Source organism: Lates calcarifer, linkage group LG4, assembly GCF_001640805.2.
Source record: "Lates calcarifer isolate ASB-BC8 linkage group LG4, TLL_Latcal_v3, whole genome shotgun sequence".
Lineage (NCBI taxonomy): Eukaryota > Metazoa > Chordata > Actinopteri > Centropomidae > Lates > Lates calcarifer.
Genome location: NC_066836.1, coordinates 1,350,856 through 1,372,518, shown reverse-complemented (window position 1 = coordinate 1,372,518; position 21,663 = coordinate 1,350,856). Strand labels below are relative to the sequence as shown.

The window sequence follows — 21,663 nt, the reverse complement described above, 5'->3', positions numbered from 1 at the left end:
GACTTTTAGCCACTTTAAGCTGGTGGTTAGGGTTAGGGTTAGGGTTACGACTTTTAGCCACTTTAAGCCGGAGGTTAGGGTTACGACTTTTAGCTATAGGTTAGGGTTGCGGCTTCATCCACTTGTAGCCAGAGGTTAGGGTTAGGGTTGCGGCTTCATCCACTCGTAGCCGGAGGTTAGGGTTAGGGTTATGGCTTTTAATCAGAGGCTAGAGTTTTTAGCTTCAACTATACGTTTTAAGTGCAGGCTACAAATAGGGAATTGTTGGCATTTCTGCATTACAACATCATTTTTGTGATATTCATTTAAAAATAGAGAAACTCAACTCAAAAGTTAAGCAACAACTTTATTGATTCTGTTACAGACAACATTTAACAAACCACAGTAAAGATAATGACAGATATTTGACCACTTGGAGACACATCTTTTTATTCTCTCACCCCACATTTCATGTAGTGATGATCACATATGAGGACATGCTTATTAAAATCTTATACATCTCTAGACATCTTCAAGAACATTTTACTATTCTTGTTGTCCTCTTCAGATGATGCAGTCTTCTCCTCCTGCAGAGACAGAACATCAATCAGTTTTGTGACACTGACCACAGAGGATACAATGACATTTTTTTCACAATTTTGACACCATATTATACAATGACATTTTGTGACCGTTTTTGACACCATACTATACTATGACATTTTTGTCACTTTTTTAACGCTTTACTATACTAGGACATTGTTGTCTCTTTTTACACCTTACTATACTATGACATTTTTTGACCATTTTTGATGCCTTACTATACTATCACATTTTTTGACCATTTTTGACACCATACTATACTATGACATTATTGTCAGTTTTTTAACTCTTAACTATACAATGACATTTTTTGACCGTTTTTGACACCATACTATACTATGACATTTTTGTCACTTTTTTGACCACATGCTATACTATGACATTTTTGTCACTTTTTTGACGCCATACTACACTATGACATTTTTGTCACTTTTGATGCCATACTATAGTATGACATTTTTTGATGGTTTTTGACACCACACTATACTATGACATTTTTGTCACTTTTTTAACGCTTTACTATAATAGGACATTGTTGTCTCTTTTTACACCTTACTATACTATGACATTTTTTGACCGTTTTTGACACCATACTATACTATGACATTTTTGTCACTTTTTTGACCACATGCTATACTATGACATTTTTATGACATTTTTGACTACGTGCTATACTATGACATTTTTGTCACTTTTTTGATGCCATACTATACTATGACTTTTTTTGATGGTTTTTGACACCATACTATACTATGACATTTTTGTCACTTTTTTGACGCCATACTACACTATGACATTTTTTGATGGTTTTTGACACCATACTATACTATGACATTTTTGTCACTTTTTTAACGCTTTACTATAATAGGACATTGTTGTCTCTTTTTACACCATACTATACTATGACATTTTTGTCACTTTTTTGACCACATGCTATACTATGACATTTTTATGACATTTTTGACTACGTGCTATACTATGACATTTTTGTCACTTTTTTGACGCCATACTATACTATGACATTTTTGTCACTTTTTTTGACGCCATACTATACTATGACATTTTTTGACCGTTTTTGACACCATACTATACTATGACATTTTTGTCACTTTTTTTGACGCCATACTATACAATGACATTTTTTGACCGTTTTTGACACCATACTATACTATGACATTTTTATGACATTTTTTGACTACGTGCTATACTATGACATTTTTGTCACTTTTTTAACTCTTAACTATACTATGACATTTTTGTCACTTTTTGGCGCCATACTACACTATGACATTTTTGTCACTTTTTTTAACTCTTACCTATACGACATTTTTTGACCGTTTTTGACACCTTACTACACTATGACATTTTTGTCACTTTTTTGATGCCATACTATACTATGACACTTTTTTACCATTTTTGACGCCATACTATACTATGACATTTTTTGACCGTTTTTGACGCCATACTAAACTATGACATTTTTGTCACTTTTTTTGACCACATGCTATACTATGACATTTTTATGACATTTTTGACTACGTGCTATACTATGACATTTTTGTCACTTTTTTGACGCCATACTACACTATGACATTTTTGTCACTTTTTTAACTCTTAACTATACTATGACATTTTTTGACCGTTTTTGACGCCATACTATACTATGACATTTTTGTCACTTTTTTAACGCTTTACTATAATAGGACATTGTTGTCTCTTTTTACACCATACTATACTATGACATTTTTGTCACTTTTTTGACCACATGCTATACTATGACATTTTTATGACATTTTTGACTACGTGCTATACTATGACATTTTTGTCACTTTTTTGACGCCATACTATACTATGACATTTTTGTCACTTTTTTTGACGCCATACTATACTATGACATTTTTTGACCGTTTTTGACACCATACTATACTATGACATTTTTGTCACTTTTTTTGACGCCATACTATACAATGACATTTTTTGACCGTTTTTGACACCATACTATACTATGACATTTTTATGACATTTTTTGACTACGTGCTATACTATGACATTTTTGTCACTTTTTTAACTCTTAACTATACTATGACATTTTTGTCACTTTTTGGCGCCATACTACACTATGACATTTTTGTCACTTTTTTTAACTCTTACCTATACGACATTTTTTGACCGTTTTTGACACCTTACTACACTATGACATTTTTGTCACTTTTTTGATGCCATACTATACTATGACACTTTTTTACCATTTTTGACGCCATACTATACTATGACATTTTTTGACCGTTTTTGACGCCATACTAAACTATGACATTTTTGTCACTTTTTTTGACCACATGCTATACTATGACATTTTTATGACATTTTTGACTACGTGCTATACTATGACATTTTTGTCACTTTTTTGACGCCATACTACACTATGACATTTTTGTCACTTTTTTAACTCTTAACTATACTATGACATTTTTTGACCGTTTTTGACGCCATACTATACTATGACATTTTTTGACCGTTTTTGACGCCATACTATACTATGACATTTTTTGACACCATACTATACTATGATATTTTTGTCACTTTTTTAACTCTTAACTATATTATGACATTTTTTGACCGTTTTTGATGCCTTACTACACTATGACATTTTTGTCACTTTTTGGCGCCATACTACACTATGACATTTTTGTCACTTTGTTAACTCTTAACTATACTATGACATTTTTTGACCGTTTTTGATGCCTTACTACACTATGACATTTTTGTCACTTTTTTAACTCTTAACTATACTATGACATTTTTTGACCGATTTTGATGCCTTACTACACTATGACATTTTTGTCACTTTTTGGCGCCATACTACACTATGACATTTTTGTCACTTTTTTAACTCTTACCTATACATTTTTTGACCGTTTTTGACACCTTACTACACTATGACATTTTTGTCACTTTTTTGATGCCATACTAAACTATGACATTTTTTTTGCCATTTTTGACGCCATACTATACTATGACATTTTTTTGACCGTTTTTGACACCATACTACACTATGACATTTTTGTCACTTTTTTGATGCCATACTATACTATGACACTTTTTTACCATTTTTGACGCCATACTATACTATGACATTTTTTGACCGTTTTTGACACCATACTACACTATGACATTTTTGTCACTTTTTTGATGCCATACTATACTATGACACTTTTTTACCATTTTTGACGCCATACTATACTATGACATTTTTTGACCGTTTTTGACACCATACTACACTATGACATTTTTGTCACTTTTTTGATGCCTTACTATACTATAACATTTTTGTCACTTTTTTTGACCACATGCTATACTATGACATTTTTATGACATTTTTGACACCATACTATACAATGACATTTTTTGACACCATACTATACTATGACATTTTTTGACCGTTTTTGACGCCATATTATACTATGACATTTTTTGACACCATACTATACTGACATTTTTGTCACTTTTTTTGATGCCATACTATACTATGACATTTTTTGACCGTTTTTGACACCATACTATACTATGACATTTTTGTCACTTTTTTTGACGCCATACTACACTATGACATTTTTGTCACTTTTTTAACTCTTACCTATACAACATTTTTTGACCATTTTTGACACCTTACTACACTATGACATTTTTGTCACTTTTTTGATGCCATACTATACTATGACACTTTTAGACCATTTTTGACGGCATACTATACTATGACATTTTTTGACCGTTTTTGACACCATACTACACTATGACATTTTTGTCACTTTTTTGATGCCATACCATACTATGACATTTTTTGACCGTTTTTGACGCCATACTAAACTATGACATTTTTGTCACTTTTTTTGACCACATGGTATACTATGACATTTTTGACTACGTGCTATACTATGACATTTTTGTCACTTTTTTAACTCTTAACTATACTATGACATTTTTTGACCGTTTTTGACGCCATACTATACTATGACATTTTTTGACACCATACTATACTATGATATTTTTGTCACTTTTTTAACTCTTAACTATACTATGACATTTTTTTGACCTTTTTTGACACCATACTACACTATGACATTTTTGTCACTTTTTGGCGCCATACTATACTATGACATTTTTTGACCGTTTTTGACGGCATACTATACTATGACATTTTTTGACCGTTTTTGACGCCATACTATACTATGACATTTTTTGACACCATACTATACTGTGATATTTTTGTCACTTTTTTAACTCTTAACTATACTATGACATTTTTTTGACCTTTTTTGACACCATACTACACTATGACATTTTTGTCACTTTTTGGCACCATACTATACTATGACACTTTTTTACCATTTTTGACGCCATACTATACTATGACATTTTTGTCACTTTTTTTGACCACATGGTATACTATGACATTTTTATGACATTTTTGACTACGTGCTATACTATGACATTTTTGTCACTTTTTTAACTCTTAACTATACTATGACATTTTTTGACCGTTTTTGACGCCATACTATACTATGACATTTTTTGACACCATACTATACTATGATATTTTTGTCACTTTTTTAACTCTTAACTATACTATGACATTTTTTTGACCTTTTTTGACACCATACTACACTATGACATTTTTGTCACTTTTTGGCGCCATACTATACTATGACATTTTTTGACCGTTTTTGACGGCATACTATACTATGACATTTTTTGACCGTTTTTGACGGCATACTATACTATGACATTTTTTGACCGTTTTTGACGCCATACTATACTATGACATTTTTTGACACCATACTATACTGTGATATTTTTGTCACTTTTTTAACTCTTAACTATACTATGACATTTTTTTGACCTTTTTTGACACCATACTACACTATGACATTTTTGTCACTTTTTGGCACCATACTATACTATGACACTTTTTTTACCATTTTTGACGCCATACTATACTATGACATTTTTTGACCGTTTTTGACACCATACTACACTATGACACTTTTTTTACCATTTTTGACGCCATACTATACTATGACATTTTTTGACCGTTTTTGACACCATACTACACTATGACACTTTTTTACCATTTTTGACGCCATACTAAACTATGACATTTTTGTCACTTTTTTTGACCACATGCTATACTATGACATTTTTATGACATTTTTGACTACGTGCTATACTATGACATTTTTGTCACTTTTTTGACGCCATACTACACTATGACATTTTTGTCACTTTTTTAACTTTTAACTATACTATGACATTTTTTGACGGTTTTTGACACCATACTAAACTATGACATTTTTTTGACCGTTTTTGACACCATACTACACTATGACATTTTTGTCACTTTTTTGACGCCATACTACACTATGACATTTTTGTCACTTTTTTAACTCTTAACTATACTATGACATTTTTTTGACTGTTTTTGACACCATACTATACAATGACATTTTTTGACCGTTTTTGACGCCTTACTATACTATGACATTTTGTGACCGTTTTTGATGCCTTACTATACTATGACATTTTTTGACAGTTTTTGATGCCTTACTATACTATAACATTGTTTGATGGTTTTTGACACCACACTGTATTATGACATTTTTTGACCCTTTTGACGCCATACTATACTATGACATTTTTGTCACTTTTTTAACGCTTTACTATACTACGACATTTTTTGACCGTTTTTGACACTATACTATACTGTGACATTTGTTGATGGTTTTCGATGTTTTACTATACTATGACATTTTTTGATGGTTTTTGACACCACACTGTAACTGCTGTTGGTGAATTACCTGGAGGCCTCTGTCCTGGTCTCATACAACTTCTTACTACTTTATGACTTTTTTGACAGTTTTTGATGTCTTAATACTGTGAATTATTTCATACTACTTCTGGTGTTACTAATTACTTTTACATTACTTCTATTAATACAGGTTACTTATTCATTATTTTTATATTGCAGATTACTTCTATTGTTACATTTTTCTGATATACTAACTACTGAACATAAACAGTTTAATGTCAGTGCTCTGTGTTGGACAGTTGATGTAGAGTGGTTTGTGAATTACCTGGAGGCCTCTGTCCTGGTCTCACAGAACTTCTTCATTGTACAAAGACTCTCTGTGATCGTGGACTACGTCTCTGTAATCGCGGACAATGTCTCTGAGATTATAGACAAAGTCTCTGCGATCATTGACAATGTGTCTGTGATCGTGGACGATGTCTCGAAGATGATAGACTGTTTCTCTGTGACCATTAACAATGCCAGCTGATCGCGGTCATGCCGTCGAATCGAGGAACCACAGTGTCACTACCGATTCTTGTACAGAGCTCTGCGAAGCAGCGACAATGTCTCTGATCATGGACAACGTCTCTTTCATCTTTGACAAGGTCTCTGCGATCACAGACAACGTCTCTGATCGTGGACGATGTCTCCCTCATCCTCAACAATGTCTCTCCGATCATGGACCATGTCTCTGTGATCGTTGACGCCTCTGAGATCGTGGACTACGTCTCTGTGATCGCAGACAATGTCTCTGAGATTATGGACAAAGTCTCTGCGATCATTGACAATGTCTCTGAACGCCGGCAATGCCGACTAATCGGGGACCGAGTCACCACGAGTCATGGACAATGTCTCCGATCGTGGACGATGTCTCCCTCATCCTCAACAATGTCTCTCCGATCATGGACCATGTCTTTGCGATCGTGGACGAAGTGGTGACACCTGGAGGAAATCAAAGAGAAACATACAAAGGAAAAAGGAAAATGATCAATTACTTTTATGATTACACTTTTCCGATATATTCAATACTGAACATAAACAGTTTAATGTCAGTGCTCTGTGTTGGACAGTTGATGTAAATCTGTTGGTGAATTACCTGGAGGCCTCTGTCCTGGTCTCACAGAACTTCTTCATTGTACAAAGACTCTCTGAGATCGTGGACTACGTCTCTGTGATCATGGACAATGTCTCTGAGATTATGGACAAAGTCTCTGCGATCATTGACAATGTCTCTGAACGCCAGCAATGCCGACTAATCGGGGACCGAGTCACCACAAGTCATGGACAATGTCTCCGATCGTGGACGATGTCTCCCTCATCCTCAACAATGTCTCTCCGATCATGGACCATGTCTTTGCGATCGTGGACGATGTGGTGGACGAAGTGGTGACACCTGGAGGAAATCAAAGAGAAACAAACAAAGGAAAATGATCAATACACTGCTACCTATTCCTCATCAACAGTTTAACCATGAAAACACAGAGAAATATTCAACATTACAGCTGAACTAGAGCATTTAACAAAACATGTTTATGCCTTATCCTACTAAGACATTGTCTTGCCTTACTATACTATCATATTTCCACAACATTTTTGATACTTTTCAATTCAGTTTTATTTATATAGCGCCATATCACAACAACAGTCATCTCAAGGCACTTTTCATATAGAGCAGGTCTAGACCGTACTCTTTAAAATAGGTATTTACAGAGAGAGACTCAACAAATCCCACCATGAGCAGCACTAGGCGACAGTGGCAAGGAAAACTTCCTTCACTATACCACTCAACCAGTTGAGGCAGATGGCTGCCCACCCTGAGTCTGGTTCTGTTCAAGGTTTCTGCCCCTTAAAGAAAGTTTTTTCTTGCCACTGTCGCCTGGTGCTGAGTACGGTCTAGACACCATACTATACTATGACTTTTTTAATGTCTTACTACATTATGACTTTTTTGACAGTTTTTGATGTCTTAATACTGTGAATTATTTCATACTACTTCTGGTGTTACTAATTACTTTTACATTACTTCTATTAATACAGGTTACTTATTCATTATTTTTATATTGCAGATTACTTCTATTGTTACATTTTTCTGATATACTAACTACTGAACATAAACAGTTTAATGTCAGTGCTCTGTGTTGGACAGTTGATGTAGAGTGGTTTGTGAATTACCTGGAGGCCTCTGTCCTGGTCTCACAGAATTTCTTCATTGTACAAAGACTCTCTGTGATCGTGGACTACGTCTCTGTAATCGCGGACAATGTCTCTGAGATTATAGATAAAGTCTCTGCGATCATTGACAATGTGTCTGTGATCGTGGACGATGTCTCTAAGATGATAGACTGTTTCTCTGTGACCATTAACAATGCCAGCTGATCGCGGTCATGCCGTCGAATCGAGGAACCACAGTGTCACTACCGATTCTTGTACAGAGCTCTGCGAAGCAGCGACAATGTCTCTGATCATGGACAACGTCTCTTTCATCTTTGACAAGGTCTCTGCGATCACAGACAACGTCTCTGATCGTGGACGATGTCTCCCTCATCCTCAACAATGTCTCTCCGATCATGGACCATGTCTCTGTGATCGTTGACGCCTCTGAGATCGTGGACTACGTCTCTGTGATCGCAGACAATGTCTCTGAGATTATGGACAAAGTCTCTGCGATCATCGACAATGTCTCTGAACGCCGGCAATGCCGACTAATCGGGGACCGAGTCACCACGAGTCATGGACAATGTCTCCGATCGTGGACGATGTCTCCCTCATCCTCAACAATGTCTCTCCGATCATGGACCATGTCTTTGCGATCGTGGACGAAGTGGTGACACCTGGAGGAAATCAAAGAGAAACAAACAAAGGAAAATGATCAATTACTTTCAATTAATTAAAAAATTTTATGATTACACTTTTCCGATATATTCAATACTGAACATGAACAGTTTAATGTCAGTGCTCTGTGTTGGACAGTTGATGTAAATCTGTTGGTGAATTACCTGGAGGCCTCTGTCCTGGTCTCACAGAACTTCTTCATTGTACAAAGACTCTCTGTGATCGTGGACTACGTCTCTGTAATCGCGGACAATGTCTCTGAGATTATAGACAAAGTCTCTGCGATCATTGACAATGTGTCTGTGATCGTGGACGATGTCTCGAAGATGATAGACTGTTTCTCTGTGACCATTAACAATGCCAGCTGATCGCGGTCATGCCGTCGAATCGAGGAACCACAGTGTCACTACCGATTCTTGTACAGAGCTCTGCGAAGCAGCGACAATGTCTCTGATCATGGACAACGTCTCTTTCATCTTTGACAAGGTCTCTGCGATCACAGACAACGTCTCTGATCGTGGACGATGTCTCCCTCATCCTCAACAATGTCTCTCCGATCATGGACCATGTCTCTGTGATCGTTGACGCCTCTGAGATCGTGGACTACGTCTCTGTGATCGCAGACAATGTCTCTGAGATTATGGACAAAGTCTCTGCGATCATCGACAATGTCTCTGAACGCCGGCAATGCCGACTAATCGGGGACCGAGTCACCACGAGTCAATGACAATGTCTCCGATCGTGGACGATGTCTCCCTCATCCTCAACAATGTCTCTCCGATCATGGACCATGTCTTTGCGATCGTGGACGAAGTGGTGACACCTGGAGGAAATCAAAGACAAACATACAAAGGAAAAAGGAAAATGATCAATTACTTTTATGATTACACTTTTCCGATATATTCAATACTGAACATAAACAGTTTAATGTCAGTGCTCTGTGTTGGACAGTTGATGTAAATCTGTTGGTGAATTACCTGGAGGCCTCTGTCCTGGTCTCACAGAACTTCTTCATTGTACAAAGACTCTCTGAGATCGTGGACTACGTCTCTGTGATCGTGGACAATGTCTCTGAGATTATGGACAAAGTCTCTGCGATCATTGACAATGTCTCTGAACGCCAGCAATGCCGACTAATCGGGGACCGAGTCACCACAAGTCATGGACAATGTCTCCGATCGTGGACGATGTCTCCCTCATCCTCAACAATGTCTCTCCGATCATGGACCATGTCTTTGCGATCGTGGACGATGTGGTGGACGAAGTGGTGACACCTGGAGGAAATCAAAGAGAAACAAACAAAGGAAAATGATCAATACACTACTACCTATTCCTCATCAACAGTTTAACCATGAAAACACAGAGAAATATTCAACATTACAGCTGAACTAGAGCATTTAACAAAACATGTTTATGCCTTATCCTACTAAGACATTGTCTTGCCTTACTATACTATGATATTTCCACAACATTTTTGATACTTCACTATACCACTCAACCAGTTGAGGCAGATGGCTGCCCACCCTGAGTCTGGTTCTGTTCAAGGTTTCTGCCCCTTAAAGAAAGTTTTTTCTTGCCACTGTCGCCTGGTGCTGAGTACGGTCTAGACACCATACTATACTATGACTTTTTTAATGTCTTACTACATTATGACTTTTTTGACAGTTTTTGATGTCTTAATACTGTGAATTATTTCATACTACTTCTGGTGTTACTAATTACTTTTACGTTACTTCTATTAATACAGGTTACTTATTCATTATTTTTATATTGCAGATTACTTCTATTGTTACATTTTTCTGATATACTGACTACTGAACATAAACAGTTTAATGTCAGTGCTCTGTGTTGGACAGTTGATGTAAATCTGTTGGTGAATTACCTGGAGGCCTCTGTCCTGGTCTCACAGAACTTCTTCATTGTACAAAGACTCTCTGTGATCGTGGACTACGTCTCTGTAATCGCGGACAATGTCTCTGAGATTATAGACAAAGTCTCTGCGATCATTGACAATGTGTCTGTGATCGTGGACGATGTCTCTAAGATGATAGACTGTTTCTCTGTGACCATTAACAATGCCAGCTGATCGCGGTCATGCCGTCGAATCGAGGAACCACAGTGTCACTACCGATTCTTGTACAGAGCTCTGCGAAGCAGCGACAATGTCTCTGATCATGGACAACGTCTCTTTCATCTTTGACAAGGTCTCTGCGATCACAGACAACGTCTCTGATCGTGGACGATGTCTCCCTCATCCTCAACAATGTCTCTCCGATCATGGACCATGTCTCTGTGATCGTTGACGTCTCTGAGATCGTGGACTACGTCTCTGTGATCGCGGACAATGTCTCTGAGATTATGGACAAAGTCTCTGCGATCATCGACAATGTCTCTGAACGCCAGCAATGCCGACTAATCGGGGACCGAGTCACCACGAGTCATGGACAATGTCTCCGATCGAGGACGATGTCTCCCTCATCCTCAACAATGTCTCTCCGATCATGGACCATGTCTTTGCGATCATGGACGAAGTGGTGACACCTGGAGGAAATCAAAGAGAAACATACAAAGGAAAAAGGAAAATGATCAATTACTTTTATGATTACACTTTTCCGATATATTCAATACTGAACATAAACAGTTTAATGTCAGTGCTCTGTGTTGGACAGTTGATGTAAATCTGTTGGTGAATTACCTGGAGGCCTCTGTCCTGGTCTCACAGAACTTCTTCATTGTACAAAGACTCTCTGAGATCGTGGACTACGTCTCTGTGATCGTGGACAATGTCTCTGAGATTATGGACAAAGTCTCTGCGATCATTGACAATGTCTCTGAACGCCAGCAATGCCGACTAATCGGGGACCGAGTCACCACAAGTCATGGACAATGTCTCCGATCGTGGACGATGTCTCCCTCATCCTCAACAATGTCTCTCCGATCATGGACCATGTCTTTGCGATCGTGGACGATGTGGTGGACGAAGTGGTGACACCTGGAGGAAATCAAAGAGAAACAAACAAAGGAAAATGATCAATACATTACTACCTATTCCTCATCAACAGTTTAACCATGAAAACACAGAGAAATATTCAACATTACAGCTGAACTAGAGCATTTAACAAAACATGTTTATGCCTTATCCTACTAAGACATTGTCTTGCCTTACTATACTATGATATTTCCACAACATTTTTGATACTTCACTATACCACTCAACCAGTTGAGGCAGATGGCTGCCCACCCTGAGTCTGGTTCTGTTCAAGGTTTCTGCCCCTTAAAGAAAGTTTTTTCTTGCCACTGTCGCCTGGTGCTGAGTACGGTCTAGACACCATACTATACTATGACTTTTTTAATGTCTTACTACATTATGACTTTTTTGACAGTTTTTGATGTCTTAATACTGTGAATTATTTCATACTACTTCTGGTGTTACTAATTACTTTTACGTTACTTCTATTAATACAGGTTACTTATTCATTATTTTTATATTGCAGATTACTTCTATTGTTACATTTTTCTGATATACTGACTACTGAACATAAACAGTTTAATGTCAGTGCTCTGTGTTGGACAGTTGATGTAAATCTGTTGGTGAATTACCTGGAGGCCTCTGTCCTGGTCTCACAGAACTTCTTCATTGTACAAAGACTCTCTGTGATCGTGGACTACGTCTCTGTAATCGCGGACAATGTCTCTGAGATTATAGACAAAGTCTCTGCGATCATTGACAATGTGTCTGTGATCGTGGACGATGTCTCTAAGATGATAGACTGTTTCTCTGTGACCATTAACAATGCCAGCTGATCGCGGTCATGCCGTCGAATCGAGGAACCACAGTGTCACTACCGATTCTTGTACAGAGCTCTGCGAAGCAGCGACAATGTCTCTGATCATGGACAACGTCTCTTTCATCTTTGACAAGGTCTCTGCGATCACAGACAACGTCTCTGATCGTGGACGATGTCTCCCTCATCCTCAACAATGTCTCTCCGATCATGGACCATGTCTCTGTGATCGTTGACGTCTCTGAGATCGTGGACTACGTCTCTGTGATCGCGGACAATGTCTCTGAGATTATGGACAAAGTCTCTGCGATCATCGACAATGTCTCTGAACGCCAGCAATGCCGACTAATCGGGGACCGAGTCACCACGAGTCATGGACAATGTCTCCGATCGAGGACGATGTCTCCCTCATCCTCAACAATGTCTCTCCGATCATGGACCATGTCTTTGCGATCGTGGACGATGTGGTGGACGAAGTGGTGACACCTGGAGGAAATCAAAGAGAAACAAACAAAGGAAAATGATCAATACATTACTACCTATTCCTCATCAACAGTTTAACCATGAAAACACAGAGAAATATTCAACATTACAGCTGAACTAGAGCATTTAACAAAACATGTTTATGCCTTATCCTACTAAGACATTGTCTTGCCTTACTATACTATCATATTTCCACAACATTTTTGATACTTCACTATACCACTCAACCAGTTGAGGCAGATGGCTGCCCACCCTGAGTCTGGTTCTGTTCAAGGTTTCTGCCCCTTAAAGAAAGTTTTTTCTTGCCACTGTCGCCTGGTGCTGAGTACGGTCTAGACACCATACTATACTATGACTTTTTTAATGTCTTACTACATTATGACTTTTTTGACAGTTTTTGATGTCTTAATACTGTGAATTATTTCATACTACTTCTGGTGTTACTAATTACTTTTACGTTACTTCTATTAATACAGGTTACTTATTCATTATTTTTATATTGCAGATTACTTCTATTGTTACATTTTTCTGATATACTGACTACTGAACATAAACAGTTTAATGTCAGTGCTCTGTGTTGGACAGTTGATGTAAATCTGTTGGTGAATTACCTGGAGGCCTCTGTCCTGGTCTCACAGAACTTCTTCATTGTACAAAGACTCTCTGTGATCGTGGACTACGTCTCTGTAATCGCGGACAATGTCTCTGAGATTATAGACAAAGTCTCTGCGATCATTGACAATGTGTCTGTGATCGTGGACGATGTCTCTAAGATGATAGACTGTTTCTCTGTGACCATTAACAATGCCAGCTGATCGCGGTCATGCCGTCGAATCGAGGAACCACAGTGTCACTACCGATTCTTGTACAGAGCTCTGCGAAGCAGCGACAATGTCTCTGATCATGGACAACGTCTCTTTCATCTTTGACAAGGTCTCTGCGATCACAGACAACGTCTCTGATCGTGGACGATGTCTCCCTCATCCTCAACAATGTCTCTCCGATCATGGACCATGTCTCTGTGATCGTTGACGTCTCTGAGATCGTGGACTACGTCTCTGTGATCGCGGACAATGTCTCTGAGATTATGGACAAAGTCTCTGCGATCATCGACAATGTCTCTGAACGCCAGCAATGCCGACTAATCGGGGACCGAGTCACCACGAGTCATGGACAATGTCTCCGATCGAGGACGATGTCTCCCTCATCCTCAACAATGTCTCTCCGATCATGGACCATGTCTTTGCGATCATGGACGAAGTGGTGACACCTGGAGGAAATCAAAGAGAAACATACAAAGGAAAAAGGAAAATGATCAATTACTTTTATGATTACACTTTTCCGATATATTCAATACTGAACATAAACAGTTTAATGTCAGTGCTCTGTGTTGGACAGTTGATGTAAATCTGTTGGTGAATTACCTGGAGGCCTCTGTCCTGGTCTCACAGAACTTCTTCATTGTACAAAGACTCTCTGAGATCGTGGACTACGTCTCTGTGATCGTGGACAATGTCTCTGAGATTATGGACAAAGTCTCTGCGATCATTGACAATGTCTCTGAACGCCAGCAATGCCGACTAATCGGGGACCGAGTCACCACAAGTCATGGACAATGTCTCCGATCGTGGACGATGTCTCCCTCATCCTCAACAATGTCTCTCCGATCATGGACCATGTCTTTGCGATCGTGGACGATGTGGTGGACGAAGTGGTGACACCTGGAGGAAATCAAAGAGAAACAAACAAAGGAAAATGATCAATACATTACTACCTATTCCTCATCAACAGTTTAACCATGAAAACACAGAGAAATATTCAACATTACAGCTGAACTAGAGCATTTAACAAAACATGTTTATGCCTTATCCTACTAAGACATTGTCTTGCCTTACTATACTATGATATTTCCACAACATTTTTGATACTTCACTATACCACTCAACCAGTTGAGGCAGATGGCTGCCCACCCTGAGTCTGGTTCTGTTCAAGGTTTCTGCCCCTTAAAGAAAGTTTTTTCTTGCCACTGTCGCCTGGTGCTGAGTACGGTCTAGACACCATACTATACTATGACTTTTTTAATGTCTTACTACATTATGACTTTTTTGACAGTTTTTGATGTCTTAATACTGTGAATTATTTCATACTACTTCTGGTGTTACTAATTACTTTTACGTTACTTCTATTAATACAGGTTACTTATTCATTATTTTTATATTGCAGATTACTTCTATTGTTACATTTTTCTGATATACTGACTACTGAACATAAACAGTTTAATGTCAGTGCTCTGTGTTGGACAGTTGATGTAAATCTGTTGGTGAATTACCTGGAGGCCTCTGTCCTGGTCTCACAGAACTTCTTCATTGTACAAAGACTCTCTGTGATCGTGGACTACGTCTCTGTAATCGCGGACAATGTCTCTGAGATTATAGACAAAGTCTCTGCGATCATTGACAATGTGTCTGTGATCGTGGACGATGTCTCTAAGATGATAGACTGTTTCTCTGTGACCATTAACAATGCCAGCTGATCGCGGTCATGCCGTCGAATCGAGGAACCACAGTGTCACTACCGATTCTTGTACAGAGCTCTGCGAAGCAGCGACAATGTCTCTGATCATGGACAACGTCTCTTTCATCTTTGACAAGGTCTCTGCGATCACAGACAACGTCTCTGATCGTGGACGATGTCTCCCTCATCCTCAACAATGTCTCTCCGATCATGGACCATGTCTCTGTGATCGTTGACGTCTCTGAGATCGTGGACTACGTCTCTGTGATCGCGGACAATGTCTCTGAGATTATGGACAAAGTCTCTGCGATCATCGACAATGTCTCTGAACGCCAGCAATGCCGACTAATCGGGGACCGAGTCACCACGAGTCATGGACAATGTCTCCGATCGAGGACGATGTCTCCCTCATCCTCAACAATGTCTCTCCGATCATGGACCATGTCTTTGCGATCATGGACGAAGTGGTGACACCTGGAGGAAATCAAAGAGAAACATACAAAGGAAAAAGGAAAATGATCAATTACTTTTATGATTACACTTTTCCGATATATTCAATACTGAACATAAACAGTTTAATGTCAGTGCTCTGTGTTGGACAGTTGATGTAAATCTGTTGGTGAATTACCTGGAGGCCTCTGTCCTGGTCTCACAGAACTTCTTCATTGTACAAAGACTCTCTGAGATCGTGGACTACGTCTCTGTGATCGTGGACAATGTCTCTGAGATTATGGACAAAGTCTCTGCGATCATTGACAATGTCTCTGAACGCCAGCAATGCCGACTAATCGGGGACCGAGTCACCACAAGTCATGGACAATGTCTCCGATCGTGGACGATGTCTCCCTCATCCTCAACAATGTCTCTCCGATCATGGACCATGTCTTTGCGATCGTGGACGATGTGGTGGACGAAGTGGTGACACCTGGAGGAAATCAAAGAGAAACAAACAAAGGAAAATGATCAATACATTACTACCTATTCCTCATCAACAGTTTAACCATGAAAACACAGAGAAATATTCAACATTACAGCTGAACTAGAGCATTTAACAAAACATGTTTATGCCTTATCCTACTAAGACATTGTCTTGCCTTACTATACTATCATATTTCCACAACATTTTTGATACTTCACTATACCACTCAACCAGTTGAGGCAGATGGCTGCCCACCCTGAGTCTGGTTCTGTTCAAGGTTTCTGCCCCTTAAAGAAAGTTTTTTCTTGCCACTGTCGCCTGGTGCTGAGTACGGTCTAGACACCATACTATACTATGACTTTTTTAATGTCTTACTACATTATGACTTTTTTGACAGTTTTTGATGTCTTAATACTGTGAATTATTTCATACTACTTCTGGTGTTACTAATTACTTTTACGTTACTTCTATTAATACAGGTTACTTATTCATTATTTTTATATTGCAGATTACTTCTATTGTTACATTTTTCTGATATACTGACTACTGAACATAAACAGTTTAATGTCAGTGCTCTGTGTTGGACAGTTGATGTAAATCTGTTGGTGAATTACCTGGAGGCCTCTGTCCTGGTCTCACAGAACTTCTTCATTGTACAAAGACTCTCTGTGATCGTGGACTACGTCTCTGTAATCGCGGACAATGTCTCTGAGATTATAGACAAAGTCTCTGCGATCATTGACAATGTGTCTGTGATCGTGGACGATGTCTCTAAGATGATAGACTGTTTCTCTGTGACCATTAACAATGCCAGCTGATCGCGGTCATGCCGTCGAATCGAGGAACCACAGTGTCACTACCGATTCTTGTACAGAGCTCTGCGAAGCAGCGACAATGTCTCTGATCATGGACAACGTCTCTTTCATCTTTGACAAGGTCTCTGCGATCACAGACAACGTCTCTGATCGTGGACGATGTCTCCCTCATCCTCAACAATGTCTCTCCGATCATGGACCATGTCTCTGTGATCGTTGACGTCTCTGAGATCGTGGACTACGTCTCTGTGATCGCGGACAATGTCTCTGAGATTATGGACAAAGTCTCTGCGATCATCGACAATGTCTCTGAACGCCAGCAATGCCGACTAATCGGGGACCGAGTCACCACGAGTCATGGACAATGTCTCCGATCGAGGACGATGTCTCCCTCATCCTCAACAATGTCTCTCCGATCATGGACCATGTCTTTGCGATCATGGACGAAGTGGTGACACCTGGAGGAAATCAAAGAGAAACATACAAAGGAAAAAGGAAAATGATCAATTACTTTTATGATTACACTTTTCCGATATATTCAATACTGAACATAAACAGTTTAATGTCAGTGCTCTGTGTTGGACAGTTGATGTAAATCTGTTGGTGAATTACCTGGAGGCCTCTGTCCTGGTCTCACAGAACTTCTTCATTGTACAAAGACTCTCTGAGATCGTGGACTACGTCTCTGTGATCGTGGACAATGTCTCTGAGATTATGGACAAAGTCTCTGCGATCATTGACAATGTCTCTGAACGCCAGCAATGCCGACTAATCGGGGACCGAGTCACCACAAGTCATGGACAATGTCTCCGATCGTGGACGATGTCTCCCTCATCCTCAACAATGTCTCTCCGATCATGGACCATGTCTTTGCGATCGTGGACGATGTGGTGGACGAAGTGGTGACACCTGGAGGAAATCAAAGAGAAACAAACAAAGGAAAATGATCAATACACTGCTACCTATTCCTCATCAACAGTTTAACCATGAAAACACAGAGAAATATTCAACATTACAGCTGAACTAGAGCATTTAACAAAACATGTTTATACCTTATCCTACTAAGACATTGTCTTGCCTTACTATACTATGATATTTCCACAACATTTTTGATACTTCACTATACCACTCAACCAGTTGAGGCAGATGGCTGCCCACCCTGAGTCTGGTTCTGTTCAAGGTTTCTGCCCCTTAAAGAAAGTTTTTTCTTGCCACTGTCGCCTGGTGCTGAGTACGGTCTAGACACCATACTATACAATGACTTTTTTAATGTCTTACTACATTATGACTTTTTTGACAGTTTTTGATGTCTTAATACTGTGAATTATTTCATACTACTTCTGGTGTTACTAATTACTTTTACATTACTTCTATTAATACAGGTTACTTATTCATTATTTTTATATTGCAGATTACTTCTATTGTTACATTTTTCTGATATACTAACTACTGAACATAAACAGTTTAATGTCAGTGCTCTGTGTTGGACAGTTGATGTAGAGTGGTTTGTGAATTACCTGGAGGCCTCTGTCCTGGTCTCACAGAATTTCTTCATTGTACAAAGACTCTCTGTGATCGTGGACTACGTCTCTGTAATCGCGGACAATGTCTCTGAGATTATAGACAAAGTCTCTGCGATCATTGACAATGTGTCTGTGATCGTGGACGATGTCTCTAAGATGATAGACTGTTTCTCTGTGACCATTAACAATGCCAGCTGATCGCGGTCATGCCGTCGAATCGAGGAACCACAGTGTCACTACCGATTCTTGTACAGAGCTCTGCGAAGCAGCGACAATGTCTCTGATCATGGACAACGTCTCTTTCATCTTTGACAAGGTCTCTGCGATCACAGACAACGTCTCTGATCGTGGACGATGTCTCCCTCATCCTCAACAATGTCTCTCCGATCATGGACCATGTCTCTGTGATCGTTGACGCCTCTGAGATCGTGGACTACGTCTCTGTGATCGCAGACAATGTCTCTGAGATTATGGACAAAGTCTCTGCGATCATCGACAATGTCTCTGAACGCCGGCAATGCCGACTAATCGGGGACCGAGTCACCACGAGTCAATGACAATGTCTCCAATCGTGGACGATGTCTCCCTCATCCTCAACAATGTCTCTCCAATCATGGACCATGTCTTTGCGATCGTGGACGAAGTGGTGACACCTGGAGGAAATCAAAGACAAACATACAAAGGAAAATGATCAATTACTTTTATGATTACACTTTTCCGATATATTCAATACTGAACATAAACAGTTTAATGTCAGTGCTCTGTGTTGGACAGTTGATGTAAATTTGTTGGTGAATTACCTGGAGGCCTCTGTCCTGGTCTCACAGAACTTCTTCATTGTACAAAGACTCTCTGAGATCGTGGACTACGTCTCTGTGATCGCAGACAATGTCTCTGAGATTATGGACAAAGTCTCTGCAATCATTGACAATGTCTCTGAACGCCAGCAATGCCGACTAATCGGGGACCGAGTCACCACGAGTCATGGACAATGTCTCCGATCGAGGACGATGTCTCCCTCATCCTCAACAATGTCTCTCCGATCATGGACCATGTGTCTCTGATTATGGACGACATCTCAGCAATCGTGGACCATGTTGTGGATGAAGTGGTGACACCTGGAGGAAATCAAAGAGAAACACACAAAGGAAAATGATTAATACACTACTACCTATTCAACATTACAGCTGAACCACATTAACAAACAGTGGAGGGCTGTTTCAGAAAATCAACAGTTGACTGACATCACCTCCTGAAGAACCAACAACAACAAGTATCTAAGTACAATGATTATCAATTGTGTGTCCATCAACTAATCACTGAAGCAGTCATGTTTGTTACTGTGAACTGTGCAACAATAATAAAAACTATCAGTTAAGTAAATGTTTGAACGCAAGATTTTAACTTGTGTTGTTTGTTATACTTCAGTAAAAGGAATATTTCTTCCACCACAGACGGTCACAGACAGAATCATCATTTCACATTTCAACCTTCTTCTTATTACCACATATTTGAAATGTCTTTGTTTTGTGTTGTTTTCATATAATGAATAACAACCAAATTTAAAAGTCTTAACAGGAGCTTATATGAAACCTTTAAGTAAATAAGTGTAGAACTAGTTGTTAAATACTATAGAGATATTTTTTTTAAAAACCCTCTGACCAACACTTAGAATTAAAACACTTATGAACAACTCACTCCAGTATTTTTGTATCCTAGTTTTGGCTGGTTAGCCATTACCATCTTTTAGCTCTGTATCATGCTTGAAGAATACGCTTGACGATAGTGCTAACACTGACATCCAGGTGTAAAACCAGTCAGTTATAGGCTCAATATAATATAAAATGACCACAATTAGTCACAAAACGATGAAAATGACATGATAGACCGCTATAAATTGAGTTTAAAATGAGCAGGATGGAACACAAAATGACTGTAAGTGACTGTAAACAATTACAACAACAAGGTTCTCATTAACCCTTTGTACTGAGTGTAAATCCAGGTCGTCTGAAAGCTCTCCCAGATGATGATTTATAAACATATGACTCTCAACATGTATGAATTCTTAGATGCCTTTTCATTTCTTGCTATCTAACAGAACCTTTTTCCATATGTTCAGAAAGAATACGGCCTCTCACCTGTATGAGTTCTCATGTGGCGCACCAACGTTTAACTTTTTCTGAAACCTTTCCCACATGCTCTACAAGAATATGGTTTCTCACCTGTGTGAATTCTTTCATGATTTTTCAGTCCTGATCTCTGACTGAATGTTTTCCCACAGGTGCTGCAAACATACAGTCTCTCACCTGTATGAGTTCTCATGTGGAGCAGCAAGGTTGTACTAGTTCTAAATCCTTTCCCACAT

At 38.9% G+C, this 21,663-nt stretch overlaps 1 long non-coding RNA gene across 33 annotated transcripts; it reads right to left on the bottom strand.

Moving 5' to 3' along the window:
* Nucleotides 1-326: 326 nt before the first annotated feature.
* Nucleotides 327-20,253, bottom strand: LOC127142403 (uncharacterized). 33 transcript variants are annotated; one of them, XR_007813094.1, is made up of 17 exons: nt 20,099-20,253; nt 19,293-19,951; nt 18,388-18,684; nt 17,575-18,233; nt 16,670-16,966; nt 15,857-16,515; nt 14,952-15,248; nt 14,139-14,797; nt 12,860-13,530; nt 11,955-12,251; nt 11,142-11,800; nt 10,237-10,533; nt 9,424-10,082; nt 8,600-9,258; nt 7,524-7,820; nt 6,711-7,369; nt 327-566 (listed from the first exon to the last, which is right to left on the bottom strand). It is a non-coding gene; the product is annotated as an uncharacterized LOC127142403 (long non-coding RNA). The 33 variants fall into 33 exon arrangements; XR_007813107.1 differs by lacking the exon at nt 6,711-7,369; XR_007813121.1 differs by lacking the exon at nt 7,524-7,820.
* Nucleotides 20,254-21,663: the final 1,410 nt, after the last annotated feature.